This window comes from Microtus pennsylvanicus, chromosome 8 (assembly GCF_037038515.1).
Source record: "Microtus pennsylvanicus isolate mMicPen1 chromosome 8, mMicPen1.hap1, whole genome shotgun sequence".
NCBI classification, from domain to species: Eukaryota; Metazoa; Chordata; class Mammalia; order Rodentia; family Cricetidae; genus Microtus; species Microtus pennsylvanicus.
In genome coordinates this window covers 4,033,794-4,048,528 of record NC_134586.1, presented here as the reverse complement: position 1 = coordinate 4,048,528, position 14,735 = coordinate 4,033,794, and the positions used below count along the sequence as shown (strand labels likewise).

Genomic DNA, 14,735 nt, shown 5'->3' with positions numbered 1-14,735 from the left:
GTGGGCAGAGACCACAGGTGATACAGCGGCATAGCACAGGTGGGAAGAGACCACAGCTGGCATAGCTGCATAGCAAGGTGGGCAGAGACCACAGGTGGTAAGATGCATAGCGCAGGTGGGCAGAGACCACAGGTGGTAAGATGCATAGCACAGGTGGGCAGAGACCACAGGTGGTAAGATGCATAGCACAGGTGGGCAGAGACCACAGTTGGTAAGATGCCTAGGACAGGTGGGCAGAGACCACAGGTGATACAGCGGCATAGCACAGGTGGGCAGAGACCACAGCTGGTATAGCTGCATAGCAAGGTGGGCAGAGACCACAGCTGGTAAGATGCATAGCACAGGTGGGCAGAGACCACAGCTGGTACAGCTGCATAGCACAGGTGGGCAGAGACCACAGCAGTTGAACACAGCAGAGAACACAGCAGTTGCAGCTGCTTGTGTATAGCTGGGAGCTGAGAGTGTGTGGCTGTCACAGCAACAATAGAAGCTTGAAAGGTTATGAAGATGGCTGATGTGGGGTGACAGTGGCATGAGGAGGGGGTTCAGGGAAAGCCCACAACCTGTGGGGAGAGGGAACCAGCTGCCTGAAAAGTAGACACGGGAATATGCAGAAGCACCTGTGGTGGGAAGTGAAGGCACAGGCTGCCTGAAGGCAGAGCTAGCTGGCCAGTGGTGGGCAGGAGGCCAACTCAGGAGGCCTTTGGAGCCCAGTGCGTGTGGAGTTGGGTCTGTGGAGTTTGTGGCCAAAAATGGGTGGCAACTGGAGGCTGTTGTAGAGAGAGGCTACAACAGGAAAATCCCAGACTCCTTCAGAGGGCCCGGGGGGAGGGAAGAAAAGCAAGCTGCCAGTAGCTCCAGAAGTGGCCCCAGCAGCTGTGAAGCCAGGGCGAGGGGCTACCTCATGATTTTGTGCCCCGAGTTGGATGCCAAATGATGTATTTATTGAATTATTCTTTAGCAATAAAAATTTGGGAGTCAGATATCAGGGTAAGAAACGGAATGATCAGGGAAGCAGCAGAAAAGCAAACAATGATCTATCTCTTCCGTTTCTCCATCCCAAAGCGCCAAGGCACTCTCTAAACCCTACCTACTATGCCCTATGTCTATCTGTCCTCAGTTCTCCAAGACCGCTATGGTTAGTTTTGGTCAGCTAGTAGCTAGCTACACGTTTATAGTCTGTCTTGGGAGTGCCATATTGTGACCAAAATATCACACAACACTTACTCTGTAGACCAGACTGGCCTCAAACTCAGAGATCCTCCTGCCTCTGCTTTCCCGGTGCTTGGATTAAAGGCGTGCACCACCACACCTGGCTCTAAGCTTTTCTTTAGTTCCTTTTCATTATAAATCTTTATTAGAATTACCACCCAAAGCCACACAACAGAGTCTCTGCTAGGCTGTTTTGAGATTTCCTCTGTCAATGGAATTAATCCAAAATTCTTCACTTTAGCCTTGGGCAATCTTCAGACAAGGGTGAAAGGCAGACACTTTTGTTGCCAAAACATCATAAGAATGCTCTCTAGGCAATGTGCTAGAGTTCTTCTCCTCTGAGACCTTTTAAGGTAGCCCTCCCAGTTCATCAGACCACACCCAGCACCACTAGTTTCTACTAGGGTGCCCATTACACAGCACCTAATGCCTTAACTGCTTCCCTAACCCACAGTCCCAAGGTCCGCATTCCTCCAAACAAAAGCGTGGTTGGCCAGTCACAGCAACACCCCAATCCCTGGTACCAACTTCTTAGTTTGGGTTTTCATTGCTGTGAAGAGGCGCCATGACCATGGTAACTCCTCTAAAGAAAACCTTTAACTGGGGTGGCTAACTTACAGTTCAGGGGTTCAGTCCATTATCATCATGGCAGGGAGCATGGTGGCATGCAGGCAGATGTGGTGCTGGAGCTGAGAGTCCTTACATCTTGACTCAGAGGCAACAGGAAGTCAACTGACTGTCACACTGAGAGAAGCTTGAGCAAGAGACCCCAAAGTCTGCTCCCACAGTGACACACTTCCTCCAGTAAGGCCGATCCTCCTAATAATGCCACTCCCTTTGGGGGCCATTTTCTTTTAAACACCACAATATGCATACATGTATAAATACAGGACGTCTATTGGTGCTGTCCTTGCTCGAGTCTTGTTGAATTGTCACGGGTGACACTCCTTGCCACTTCCAGGAGACGCAGTATATTACAACAGATTTCCTCTGCCTCTGACAGTTCTTCCACAATGTTCCTGAGCCTTGGGGTGTTGTAGATGTTTCCACTGGGTCTGAGCACCCCAGGGTCACTTGTTCTCTGCGTCTTGATGAGTTGTGGTTTTCTGCACTGGTCTGTGTTGCACGGAGAAGCTTTGGTGAGAGGTGGGATGCGTACTTAGAGTGAAGAATGTCACTGGTTGCATTAGCTCTTGCAAGCACGTGTGTGGGGGTGGGGGCTTCGGTCAAGTCCTGCCTCCCTTCTCGGCTCCAGGGAGTATCTTGTTGTTAAAATGCCACTAACTGACATCTTGACTTCTGAGGTCAGTGTGCTTAGCTGAGTGGTGTGGTGGGAAGATGCTCACAGTGTGATCAACTTCAGGAGCCTGCTCTCCTGCCAGGGAGATTGATCCATATTTGTTGTCATGGTTGGTGTTAATTATCAACTTAGCAGGCTCTGGGATCGCCCTGGAGATGGGCCTCTGTATCTGCTTGCGTGGGGGATTATCTTGCTTGCCTTAACTGAGAGGGAGGAAGGGCCCGCTGTGGTGGGCACCATTCCCACCCGGACTGGAGGACTTGGAGAAAGCATTTGTCTGTCTCTGCTGCTTGGCTGCAGCCTGTCCTCTCTAGCCACTGCTGCTGTGACTTCTCTGTCATCACAGACTGCAATCTGGGACTGCAGGCCAAAATAAACCCTCTCTCTTAAATTGCTGTGGTTGGGCTATTTTATCACAGGAAAGGAAAATAAACTAATCCTTGGTGTTCTAGAACTCTTAGAAGCCACCCCTCTGCTTCTCTTTCTAACTTGCAGTCATTGTTTATAGTTTTTGATGTTAGTAATGAAATGTCCATTAGTATTTTGTTTATAGAATGCATCACAGATCTCCAAGTGTGTCTCCACGCTGACCCTCCTCACAGCACAGCCTCTCATCCAGGGGTTCCTCTGGGGTGGTGGCCCATTTATGGGTTCAAGGACAGACACCTTGTGGGATTCTGTTTGTCAGTCAAGAAATCCCTACCAGGCTTTGACTTTCCTTTGCCAAGCACTGCATGAGTCTGAGACATCACAGAGAGAAAGCGGGGAGGGCAGCTCGCACATGCCAGATAGAAAGCCCTAGCTCTGCTCCAAACTCAGCTGCCAACAGGGGGCGCAACTAGGGCTGAAGATCAAGAGCCTTCCTGTGCCTTCTCTGGTGTGTGTGTGTACACGTGTGTGTTCATGTGTCCACAGTCTCCCTGTGCCTCCTCTGGTGTGTGTGTGGACATGTGTGTGTTCATGTGTCCACAGCCTCCCTGTGCCTCCTCTGGTGTGTGTGTACACATGTCCACAGCCTTCCTGTGCCTCCTCTGGTGTGTTTGTGTGCACACATTGTGTGTACACGTGTCCACAGCCTCCCTGTGCCTCCTCTGGTATGTTAGTGTGTGCACATTGTGTGTACACGTGTCCACAGCCTCCCTGTGCCTCCTCTGGTGTGTGTGTGCATGTGCGGGCACTTGTGTGTGCTCATGTCCACATCAGGGGTCCACAGAGTATCTTATGCAATCTTTTCCCTTACTTTGAGAGACAGGGTCTCTCACTGAACCTGGAGCTCACCAAATGGGCTGGACCAGAGAGCCACCTCCAGGACCAGTCTTTCCCTGCCTTCCCGGTTCTGGGATTAGCCACAGACACATGGCCTTGCTGGGCTTTGTCCTGTGGGTTCTCAGGCATGCTTGGCAAGGACCTTATTTACTGAGCCACCTTCCTCGTGACTGCCAACAGGAGTGCTCCCTGCATGCCGCCTTTCCTGGGGGTGGGGGTGGCAAAAGGCCAGTAGGTGACTGGTTATTATGCGAATAAAGGGTCTGCTAAGGTCCTGTGAAGAAGGACTCTGATGTCTGTCAGTGTAGAAATGAGCAACCACTCCCTGGCCGGGACTGTCCTTCTGAGCTGTGAGACCCTTCCCATGGCATCTCACTCCGATGTTGTCTGGGAAGTGCTTGATGCAGCAATCTTTGTCACCTTGCCTTGCAAGCCCCTTTGTGATAAGCTATTGTCAAAGCTCCTTCTCTTGAGTGGAGGATAATAGCCGGAGACAGAGCAATGGTTCATGTGTTAGCCACTCCGGAGGCCATGTTACCATGATTAACTGTGGAGAATGCCATCCTGACTTTTCTACAAGGGGGACCCTGCTCAGACCGTGAGCCCTGGGCTGCGCCTTATCTCCTGGTCAGCTGTGTAGTGGAAGTTGTAAAAGCTGAGGCCGTTGTGGTCCCAGGAGAATCTCCAGAGAAAGGCGAAGGCAGGGCCGCCCTGCTTTCGGGGAAGAACGAGAGTGACGTTATCTTGAGTGGTGCACCCGAGACCATGAGAAGGGCAAGTGAAGATGTCAAGGCAAACAACCGAGGGGAAAAGAGGAGAGCTTTGCTGTGCATGAAGGAGGGAGCTCCGACGTTATCCTCAGGAGCCCCCTTCTCGGGACAGCCATGTCCTGTTCTGTTGTCTCTCCCCCACTCTGACTCTAAAGTAGAGGTCCAAACACGCCTGAAGAGGCAGTTTACTGGATGTTTACTGAAGGCTTCAGGGTTCTGAGACCAACTATGATTTTAAAAATGAACACGGGGTGACCAAAGCGATTGTGTCCCGGAACCCTCCATAAATAATATCCAGTCAGTCATCAGACCCAGTGCGTCACAGATTTTTCCACATCGAGACCTCCCTGAAGCCTCACTCCCCTTCTCCCTGGCCTCGCGCCTCACAAAAGCCCTGTGTCTGGCTAGCACCTTGTGGAGAGGCACACAGGAGAGACTGCGGGCTGCTCGGGGACACTGACCTCCTCGTATTGAAAGGACAGAAAGATTCTCAAACACAAGGTTATGCTCACATTAATTACTTGATGTTCCCTTATAGCCAGCCTATATATTTAAAAAAAATGTCAGGTCTAGAAGCCACTCGATAGCGTGTTAAGGATCAAACATGATGGTTCATTTGCTCTGCATGTCATATGGTGTACAGGTGAGTGGTTGTCTGTTAGTGTGCTATTCTCATGTATGAGCCTAGGGACCTCAGACCTTGTCTGCAGCCACTTCTTACTTTTTCCCCTCCCCCTCTTCCTCCCTTCTCCTGCTCCTCCTTCTCCTTCAAGATAGGGTCTCATTGGCCTGGAGCTCACCGAATTCTGGGCTGGCCTACCAACAAGCCCAGGGCTACCCATCTCCACGCCCCTTCTGAGATAACAGGCATGCACCCCACATCTGGCTCTTTGCTCGTGGGTTTGGGGGGACTTGAACTCAGGTCCTCACGCTTACAGGTTAGACACTTCACTGACTGTCACCCCAGCCTAATTGTTGGGAATTCCGATGGTTTTGGCTTTAAATTTTAGCGTGCGTAGGTGTGTGCATAAACACAAGTACTGACCTTCACTGGTCAGTTGATTCTCTATGTGTTTACTAATTTTGGTTTGCCTTTCAGGAGGTGTTGTGCCGAAACTCAGAGTGGCCTATCTGAGTGTATCCTCCAGGTGGTTTGGTCTTACCCAGCATTCCAATGGCTTCATAAGATCATATAACCGTTTCTCTTAGCCCACTTGTTATGAAGATTCAGGCAGACTCAAAAGACATAGGACCTCATAATGAGCTTCCATGTTCCCATCCCCCAGCTTTGAAAAATTTCAACTTCTGTATGTCCTCATAATTCTCTCTCTAACCATTTATAGTTATTTTGAAGTAAACCCCAGTCTTGGTGTCATTTTACCCATAAATACTTTGCTATTTAAGTCAAATGGTAAAGAATATAACAATCAAATTCTAATTTCACACATAAAATAATCTTACTAGAAACAGACCAGTGTTTAAACATCCTTAATTAATTTGTGAATATTTCTTCATAGTTTCTTAAAGATCTAGTTGTAATTAGTTAATATGATTTTTATTTCTCCTTCACTAACACATTTGCCCTTTATTTTCCATACCCCCATTATTTATTTATTGAAACAGCCAAGTGTTAATCAAGGTCAGTTTCCAGAATCATGCAGATAGTTTAGAAGACCTCACCCCAACCCTTGCCCCACCGGCCGAGACAATTCTGGAGCCATCAGAGCTGGTGGTTGGCTACTTTGTAGACTTGTCAGGACGCAGCCAAGCTAAAGGCGCAGGCTTGGTTCCTTGGTTCCATCTTGATGCCTAGAAGGATGCTCAGACCTGTCATGGGCCTGTGTAGCTGTTAAATCCGGTCTCTTCTTACCCAGAAACGGCCACATCCTCCCACACTGTGCCCCGCATCTCTCTAAGACCTTTCCCCTCATCAACTCATTTTATTTTCTTTCTAGTTAATATAAAGAATATTTGCTACGTTTAATCCGGTATTTTAAAGTGTTTTTATAAGGAGTTTTTATGTAATTTAGTCCTTGATATTATACAAAATAAAACTTCTTGATACTTTTAAAATCATATTTGGATCAACTTACTATTTTCTCAACCTTCCAGAGTTTTCTATAAAGGAATACAATATTTTTAATTTACTACATTTTTGTAAGTAAATGAGCTAATATGTACGATATCAGGTCGCTTTTTTGAGTAAGGGCCGTATTGGACATGACTTAAGGAATAAATGAATTTGGCTGGATTCTAGACAACGGAGAGGCAGTACCCCAGGTAGATAAGAAAAGGGCATTTTCTGTCAACGGTCCAGTTTCTCTCCCATTGATACTTAGCCTAGTTTTCATCCATGACTTCTTTCTTGCTTCAAGATTCGGTTGTCTGTACATCTTTCAATCTTTTGAGGATGTATATGATGAACCTTCACCCAAATGCACGGAGCTGTGTTATACTGTGAAAAGACAACACCAAGAAGATGCTGGGGTAGACGTGGGTTCGTGAGAGCGACAAGACATGCAGGCAGAGAGCTCAGTGGCTTACAGCTATGATTGCTTACAATGGTTTTCAAATGAGGCATCATCCGCATTGGGGCTCCCGAGTGCTGGCACACTTCCCACGCATTTCCCAGGTTTTCCAGCAGACATCTTGCTTTGGCAGAAGCATCTGGGAAAAGGCACAGTACCCGTAGGATTCGGGAATTCACACTCCCCTGACCCAGCCTCTGTTCGCACATTCAACTCGTCCTTATCCGTTCTGTGGAAATCACTGTGTACATGGTGCAAGGGGGCAGTCAGCGCCCGCGCAGCACTGTGTGCTGGGAGCCGGGCAGTGGCTTGAGGAGCGCGTCTTCCCGCTCGTGTGCTTGAGAAACAGGTCTGGCTAAACACAATCACAGAAGAAACAGTTGTGCTCATTGGAGGTGTCCAATCTCGATGAAGCCCGTCACTTTGACTACAGAAGGTATTGAACGGTGGTAGGGGCGTTGCCGGCTTAAAAAGTTCTCCCGAAGCCCCATGCTTATCCTGCCAGTCAGAGCTTTGGTCCCAGCGGAGCAGGTGGCTCTTGTTGCTGTGAGGGCAGTGAGAGCAGTACTTGCCTTTAGAATCACTGGACTTTATTATTTTTTTTAAAAAAAAAAATCTCAGAAATTTCGTTTTTACAATTTATTTTGTAAAAAGATGTAGATGGCAAATCTATGGGCCAGGCTAGGTTGATTTTGTATTTTAAGGTAGTCGCCATATTATTAGTGCTGGTTTAAATTCAGCGTCTTCACACACTTGCGTATGAAAAGTGTATATGAACAGTTCTTGTAATTCAGAGAGGCGCTTGTCACATAGAAACTTCTCAGACGAAAGGACAAGAGCTGAGAAGAAAATGGGAGAACAGGGTTGAACGGATGTCGCTTGTCGTTTGGCAAGCCTTTCTCTTTAAACCCCGAGAGGGTACACTTCATGTGATAGAGTTATCATTTACGGTCCATTCTGACATAGAAACTTTGACCTATACCTTCTAATATTTACTTCTTTTAAAAGTAATAAAATATCTGTGCGTGGTGGTACGTACCTGTCGCCGCGGCACCTGGGGGCCGTGGCACCCGGGGGCCGCGGCAGGAGGCTGAGGAGTTCGATGTCGGCCTCCACGGCATCGTGAGCTCCCTGCCAGCCTGGGCTTCATCCAACCTTGTCTTTCTTACAAATTAAATATCAAAGAGTTCCCCACCTTCCCTGGAAGATATGACGATACAAAGCCTCATAGGCCAAAACTCAGACCGCATCTCCAGGGGCAGGCAGAGCGATTCTCCCCGCTAACCTTTCCGCTGACAAGTTCTGCCCCTGTGGAAACTGTTAAGACGTAAGTAAAAGGAAGCAGTGAAATGAGCAGTCTCTAGGACGACAGCTTCTGACCACCCTCCTGCAAGGTCACAAGTCAATGAGGTGCCCCGTGGCAGTAGTTCCTGGGTGTGTAACTCATTTTCTCTACAGCTTTGTGTATAGTAGAAAAGAAGCCACTACTCTGAATCTGACTTATGAAATCAAGGTTGTTTTGTTTGTTTTGTTTTTAAAAAAGATTATAGTTAAAGCCCCAAGTCTGATGCCTGCACCGGTGCTCCCTGTCTCTTCCTGCCTGTTCACCCCTGAGCCCTGGAGCTCAGTCTTTGTGTTTGTTCCCCGTCACTTCTATTCTCTGATAACGGCTTGCGCACTTAGTTTGGCTGGAACTGTTGTGTTTTTTTTTTAAATACTAATTTTGAATCTGTTATGGCCAGAAATTATTTTTTTTCTATGAACATTTTCTTCCAGCATTTCTAAATGCTCGCCTCTATAAAATTATAATAGGGTGGGTTAATCAGAAACATACACAGCGCACAGTGGTCACTGAGAGTGGCCTCTCTGGGCATTTGGTAACAAATTGGCCTATAGCAGAAGCGGAATGAAGCAGAAAGACAAGGTCTCTGTCACCCAGGTATTTGCTAACTGTTCACGTCAGCGTCACTGGAGAGCTGCCTGATGGTGGCCCTTGCAGGAGCAGGCCAGGCCACTGCATGAATGGATTCTTTTACCCTCTGGGTGGTGTTTATCAGCTGCCTTACTGGGTGTTACACCAAGGCCTTTCCATATGTCGTCATGTTAACTCCTTCAGCAGTGCAGGGAGCAGACATCTCTGAGGCCCTAGACATGGAGGAGCTACCAGGTCTTAAGCTGTACGGACCACCTTACTATGAAACCGTGGACAGTTGTTGCGTTTCCTTTTTTCTGTTCCCTTGGTCCATGCGTGTCACATATGTTGCTGTGAGGTCTTGGGTAATGTCCAGTGGATCTGTGCAAATTCACTGGTGTGTGTGTGTGCGTGCGTGTACGTGTGCGTGCATGTACACGCATGCATGCGCTCGAGTGTGCCTGTGCAAGCTTGCATACTGGAATTGTTGAGAATTACCCACCCTTGTGTCTCAGGCAAAACTGTCACTTAAGAGTGAATTGCTGTTTTGTGTCACTTTGTCCTGCTGGAGAGGAGTGTTGAGGTGCTGTCTGCAGCCCCAGTCATTGCTGTGTTAAGCCCTCTTATTGGTGTCGGAGGACGTCCCTCCACTCAAGGCCGTCGAGGCAGGGGTTTGGGTGTCACTCCGCGGTGTGTTAGGAGTGCGATGGTACATCTAAGATACAGAGGGGTGCTTTCATTGATGTGCATTATTCATTTCCAGCTCAGACGTCAGAGTAAGTGACTGGCAAAGACTGAGCTCGTGCGAGACGGAAAATAAAACGGTACCTGCGGCTGCTCCAGGCACGCTACTTAAAAGTCTTTGAGACAATCTATAAATTAGCCAGTATGACTTTCTCTACCGAGTACGAAATAAGCGAGACTCCCTGGCTGAGAGGAACCCCTAGTGTGTCACCCATGACTCAGCCATTCAGGGGAGGAGCGGGAGCTGGCAGGCTCCACACATCTCTGCCACTTGCTGCCAGGATTCCTCCAGGGAGACACCGTGGCCTGCGGTGGCGAGGAGACAGTGCGCTCAGACGAGTCCATGGTTAACTCTGGTGTTCTATTCTGTGACGCCTACCATCAAGCCTTTGTTGACTTAATCTCATTAAGTTTTCCATTCCTCGCCTATAAAACAGAACTGGTAGCAGTGGCTTCCGAGGACACCTGTGAGTGTGAAGTAGAAGCCAGATGTGGCACACACTTGTGAGCCCACCACCTAGGAAGTGGAGTCGGGAAGGGTGGGAGTTTAAGGTCGTGTTTAACGGCGTAGTTTAGAAGACAGGGCGTGTGGAATCAGCAGTCTCAGCTGTGAGCCCGGCTAAGTTGACAGTACATTCGGGACCTTTTAATAGACTTTCAGTTTGGTCTCTGACGGGCACAATAACTATGGCGTCATTGCTTCTTTTTGCAGATGGGGGAACAGAGAACTCAGAGAATCAGTTAAAGCCAGGCATGGTGATGCATGCCTGCAACCCCAGTACTCAGGAGGTAAAGAGAGGAAGGTCCAAGTTCAAGGCTACCCCCAGCTACATAGCAACTTCCAAGCCAGCCTGGATTTCGTGAGATTCTGTCTCAGATGGTGGATCAGAGGGCAAAAGACTTATGTCTAAGATATTCCATGAGTAAAGGGGTGGAGTCAGAATTCAAGCTGTGAAACCCGTGTTCCCACCACGCTGCTCTAGTAGCAAGAACAGTTTCATGCTTGGCTTTCAGCTGAGCCAAGCAGCTAGTTTTCATTTGTTAAAGGAACTGTGACCTAGTGTTTTGTGATTTCAAATGTTTTTCTTTCTTTCTTTCTTTCTTTCTTTCTTTCTTTCTTTCTTTCTTTCTTCTCTTTTGGTGTATAATCTGATCGTGAAGAATGCATTTCTGTGTCTTATTATTTTGCATTTGCCTAAACCCACAATGAAAAGTGATGTTGTAGCAAGCAGAGTAGACCCGAGAAATTGTTGCTACCAAGAAAACATTCTTTACTCTTTCCCAAGCTTTCTCAGGTTTTCAGTGGATTCAGTTGTCCACACATCTGGGCACCAAAATGTAACGGCGTAAACGAATGCAGATAGATTGTAAAATATATATACAGCTTTAATGGAAAAATAAACTTAAAGAACCACTGTTCCCCCGGAGACCAGGAAAGCAGAAGCAACAGCTGGGGACACACTGGCCAGATTTATAGGTAAACATTAGCCTGAGGCGAACACGCCCCCTAAGGGGCGGGACTTATCCCTACATGATGTGATAACAAATGCAGAGGATGTCCTTCACAATCTCACTGTGCTTAAACTCTGTCTGGTTAACTCCAAAAGCTTCATCTCTAACAAATGGTACATGGCAAAAAGAGATATAACTGTTTCGATGACTATAGCATTATGAAGCGGATAAAGATTTGACAATAATTGGGAGGGAACATAGTATTGGCTGCTTATTTCACAAGGGGATGTGAATTATTCCTTTGTTCATTGTTTCCATGTTACATACACTACCTTCCTATTACCCATTTAGCAGATATACAGACTACCAAATCAACTGTCTTTCTAGTAAGTGTATATATTCAACTAATTCTATTTTATTTACTAATGCTCTTGGCATACTGAGTATTGATGCTGATAACTTTATTATTGTACATTGTTATGTGTTGTATTTTGTGATTAATCTGATGCCATACTTTGACAAATATATCATGATATATTTGTGATAGATAAGTAGATAGATAGATAGATAGATAGATAGATAGATAGATAGATAGATAGGTAGATGGATAGATAGAGGTAAGTGGGTGGATGAATGGATGTATAGATAGATAGATGGGTAGATAGATAGATGATAGATATATGATAGATATAAATATAGAAAGAAAGATACATAAATGGGTGAATGAATAGATATGGATAGACAGATGATAGATAGATAGATAGATAGATAGATAGATAGATGATAGATAGATAGATAGATAGATAGATAGATAGATAGATAGATAGATACTACCTGCTATCTCAAGCATCTGATGGGTCCTCAGAATATATCTCTCACAGATAAAGATGGACTAGAGTGTAGTGGGATTTGTCTTTGGTGCTCTCCTGTGCCCCTTTGTACTGAGTCTGTGCTTCTTTCAGGGATTCTAAGCAGTTAGTAAAGTTTAATATAAGCCAACCTCACTGGGTGAGCAGCTGCTCCCATCAGAGCAGAGGCAGATGCGGTGGGAAGGGAGTGTGGAAGGGGAGCCTGGCATCTCATCGGTCTCTGTGTATTGTGAAGTCTACCATGGTAGAGTCTACTCCATGGAAGTGACTGAAAGTGGCAAACTTCTCCAAGCCCTCGTGGAACAATGACCACCACACCCCTGAAGATGTGGTCCGGTTTTGGAAAAGATCACTTTGCTTTGATCTGATATGGGTGATAACTGTCCAGTGTATCAGAAGGACGTGTAACGTAACACGTGCTGATAGTTCAGAGACTCCCTGAGCCTTCCTAGTAAAAAGCTAAATGACCAATAGCAAGGTGGAGGCAGGATGGTGGGGGTTGGCAGGCAGAGAGGATGAGTAGGAGGAGAAATTTAGACTCAAAAGAAAAGAAGAGAGAACGATGGGGAAAGAAGAGGAAGCCAGCCAGGGGCAGCCAGCCAGGCAGTCACCAGCCAGTTACTAAGGACATACAGAATGAAAGAAAGGTTAAAATCTCTGAGGTAAAATGTAGACGAAGAGAAACCAATTGATATGAGTTATAAGAGCCAGGGGGACAAGCATAAGATAAGGCCACACATTCATAATTAATATTAAGTCTCCACATCATGGTTTGGGGGGCTGATGATCCAAGAAAGCCTGCTACATTATACATGGCGCTGAACACAATATAAGTGGCCAATGATAATACATACTGTTTTCACCATTTGTAAATCAATCTCTACAGTGTTCTGTTGTCTTGATAGACCCCACACAGACACTTAAGGGATTGTGTTTACACCTGGACCTGTGTGTCTCAGTGGTGTGGGAGGTCCTTTTGTCTATGTGTTGCTTTTATTGGCTAATGAATAAAGAAACTGGCTTGGCCTGATAGGGTAGAACAGAGCTAGGTGGAGAAAACTATAAACGGAATGCTGGGAGAAAGGAGGCAGAGTCAGAGAGAAGCCATGGAGCCGCCAGAGACAGACTCTGGGCACTTTAGCCAGTAAACCACTGTCATGTGGCAATGCACAGATGAATAGAAATGGGTTAAATTAATATGTAAGAGGTTAGCCAATAAGAAGCTAGAGATAATGGGCCAAGCAGTGATTTAATTAATACAGTTTCTGTGATTATTTTGTGTCTAAGCTAGCCGGGCAGCCGGGAACCACCCATCAACCTCCTGCTACATCTCAGGGTGTGTGGCCCAGGACCAGCAGCAGCAGGATTAGAATTTGTTAGGAATTCGGATTCTGGGTCTCAACCCTAGACCTGTCGACTCAGAAATTGTGAAGATGGGTTGGATCAAGTTTTTTAGGTGATTCTGAACCAGGCTCCTTGGCTTCCTCTAATGAGGAAGCAGCAATGAGAATCGAGTAAGGAAAACAAAAATCCCCAGCCATGCTTACACATTCCCTGCAGTCCTGAAATCGCCATCCAATAAGCAGCCTTTAAGAGTTCTTTTGCTATTTCTTAGTATCTACTTTCCTGGCACATTATTTGTTAACAAGTCTCTAGAGTAAGACAACAAACATCACACTGAGACTACTATACATTTATTTGTTGAAAATGACTCCAAATAGTCTACCTTCCCTCACATGATGTAGGTGACATCTATAGACAGTCCCTTCAGAAAAATCCAGTGAGATGCAGCTGCTCCTCTTCCATGAGTGGTCCATTGACTTCGTGACTCTTGGGCCTCCTTTCACCGTATGAAATGGGAACTTTGGCCCAGATTCCAGCAGATCTTGCATTAGCATGCCTTCCCCTTCCCTGTCTGGAAACCAGAACACCCTGTCTTCTGAGCATGTCCACATCCTGCCAGCTCAGGAAGTGGGCCCTTCAGTCTGGCATGAGAACTCTAGTTCTTTCCCTAATGCCATCAAGCCTTTAGCTTGAAATATTCAATAAAAAAATATTTCTAGAACATCCTTGTGCACACTACCAATAAGAGGGAAAAAATTGTTAGTCCATGCAAGGCTGTGGGTAAGAAAACCTCACTCTCAGCTTATACAAGCTAACTTATTAGCATACGTTGAGTTTGCTCAAGCACTATAACAATATGACACAATGTACCAACGTTAAAAGAAGTATATTTGAGGTACTTTTTGCACAAAGTGGGTAACTTGGACGGCTTTCTATTTTCACTAGATTCTCTAGTTGGGCCAGTATTTTCTACAATTTTAACTGCCTCGTATAGGTACATGACAAACATACCAGCATCCATCTTCCTCCAGGGAGCTTCCCCCAGCCTCCACGAGGTCAGTTACACCATCTGTACATTCCCACAGCTAACATGATGTTCATACCACCATTGTATTGCAACTTGACTCTACCAGGCTGGGTCAGTCTGGAGTGAGACTGGTTTTGGTCTCTCAGTTCCCAGAGTCGAGTATAGAGCATGTAGCCCTGACGTCAGTGGACGGACAGGTGGCGTGCTGTTGATGTGGTCAGGCATGACCATGCTAGGCAGCATCTTGCTGGAGCTCAGGCCTAGTGAAGGTGACACAGGAGGGGCTCTTTGATGTGGAGGGTCTGTGATGG

At 46.6% G+C, this 14,735-nt stretch overlaps 1 protein-coding gene across 3 annotated transcripts in view; it reads left to right on the top strand.

The window, feature by feature from the left end:
* Sspn (sarcospan) overlaps positions 1 to 14,735 on the top strand; it is a 93,422-nt gene that overhangs the window by 67,321 nt on the left and 11,366 nt on the right. The window lies entirely within an intron of this gene.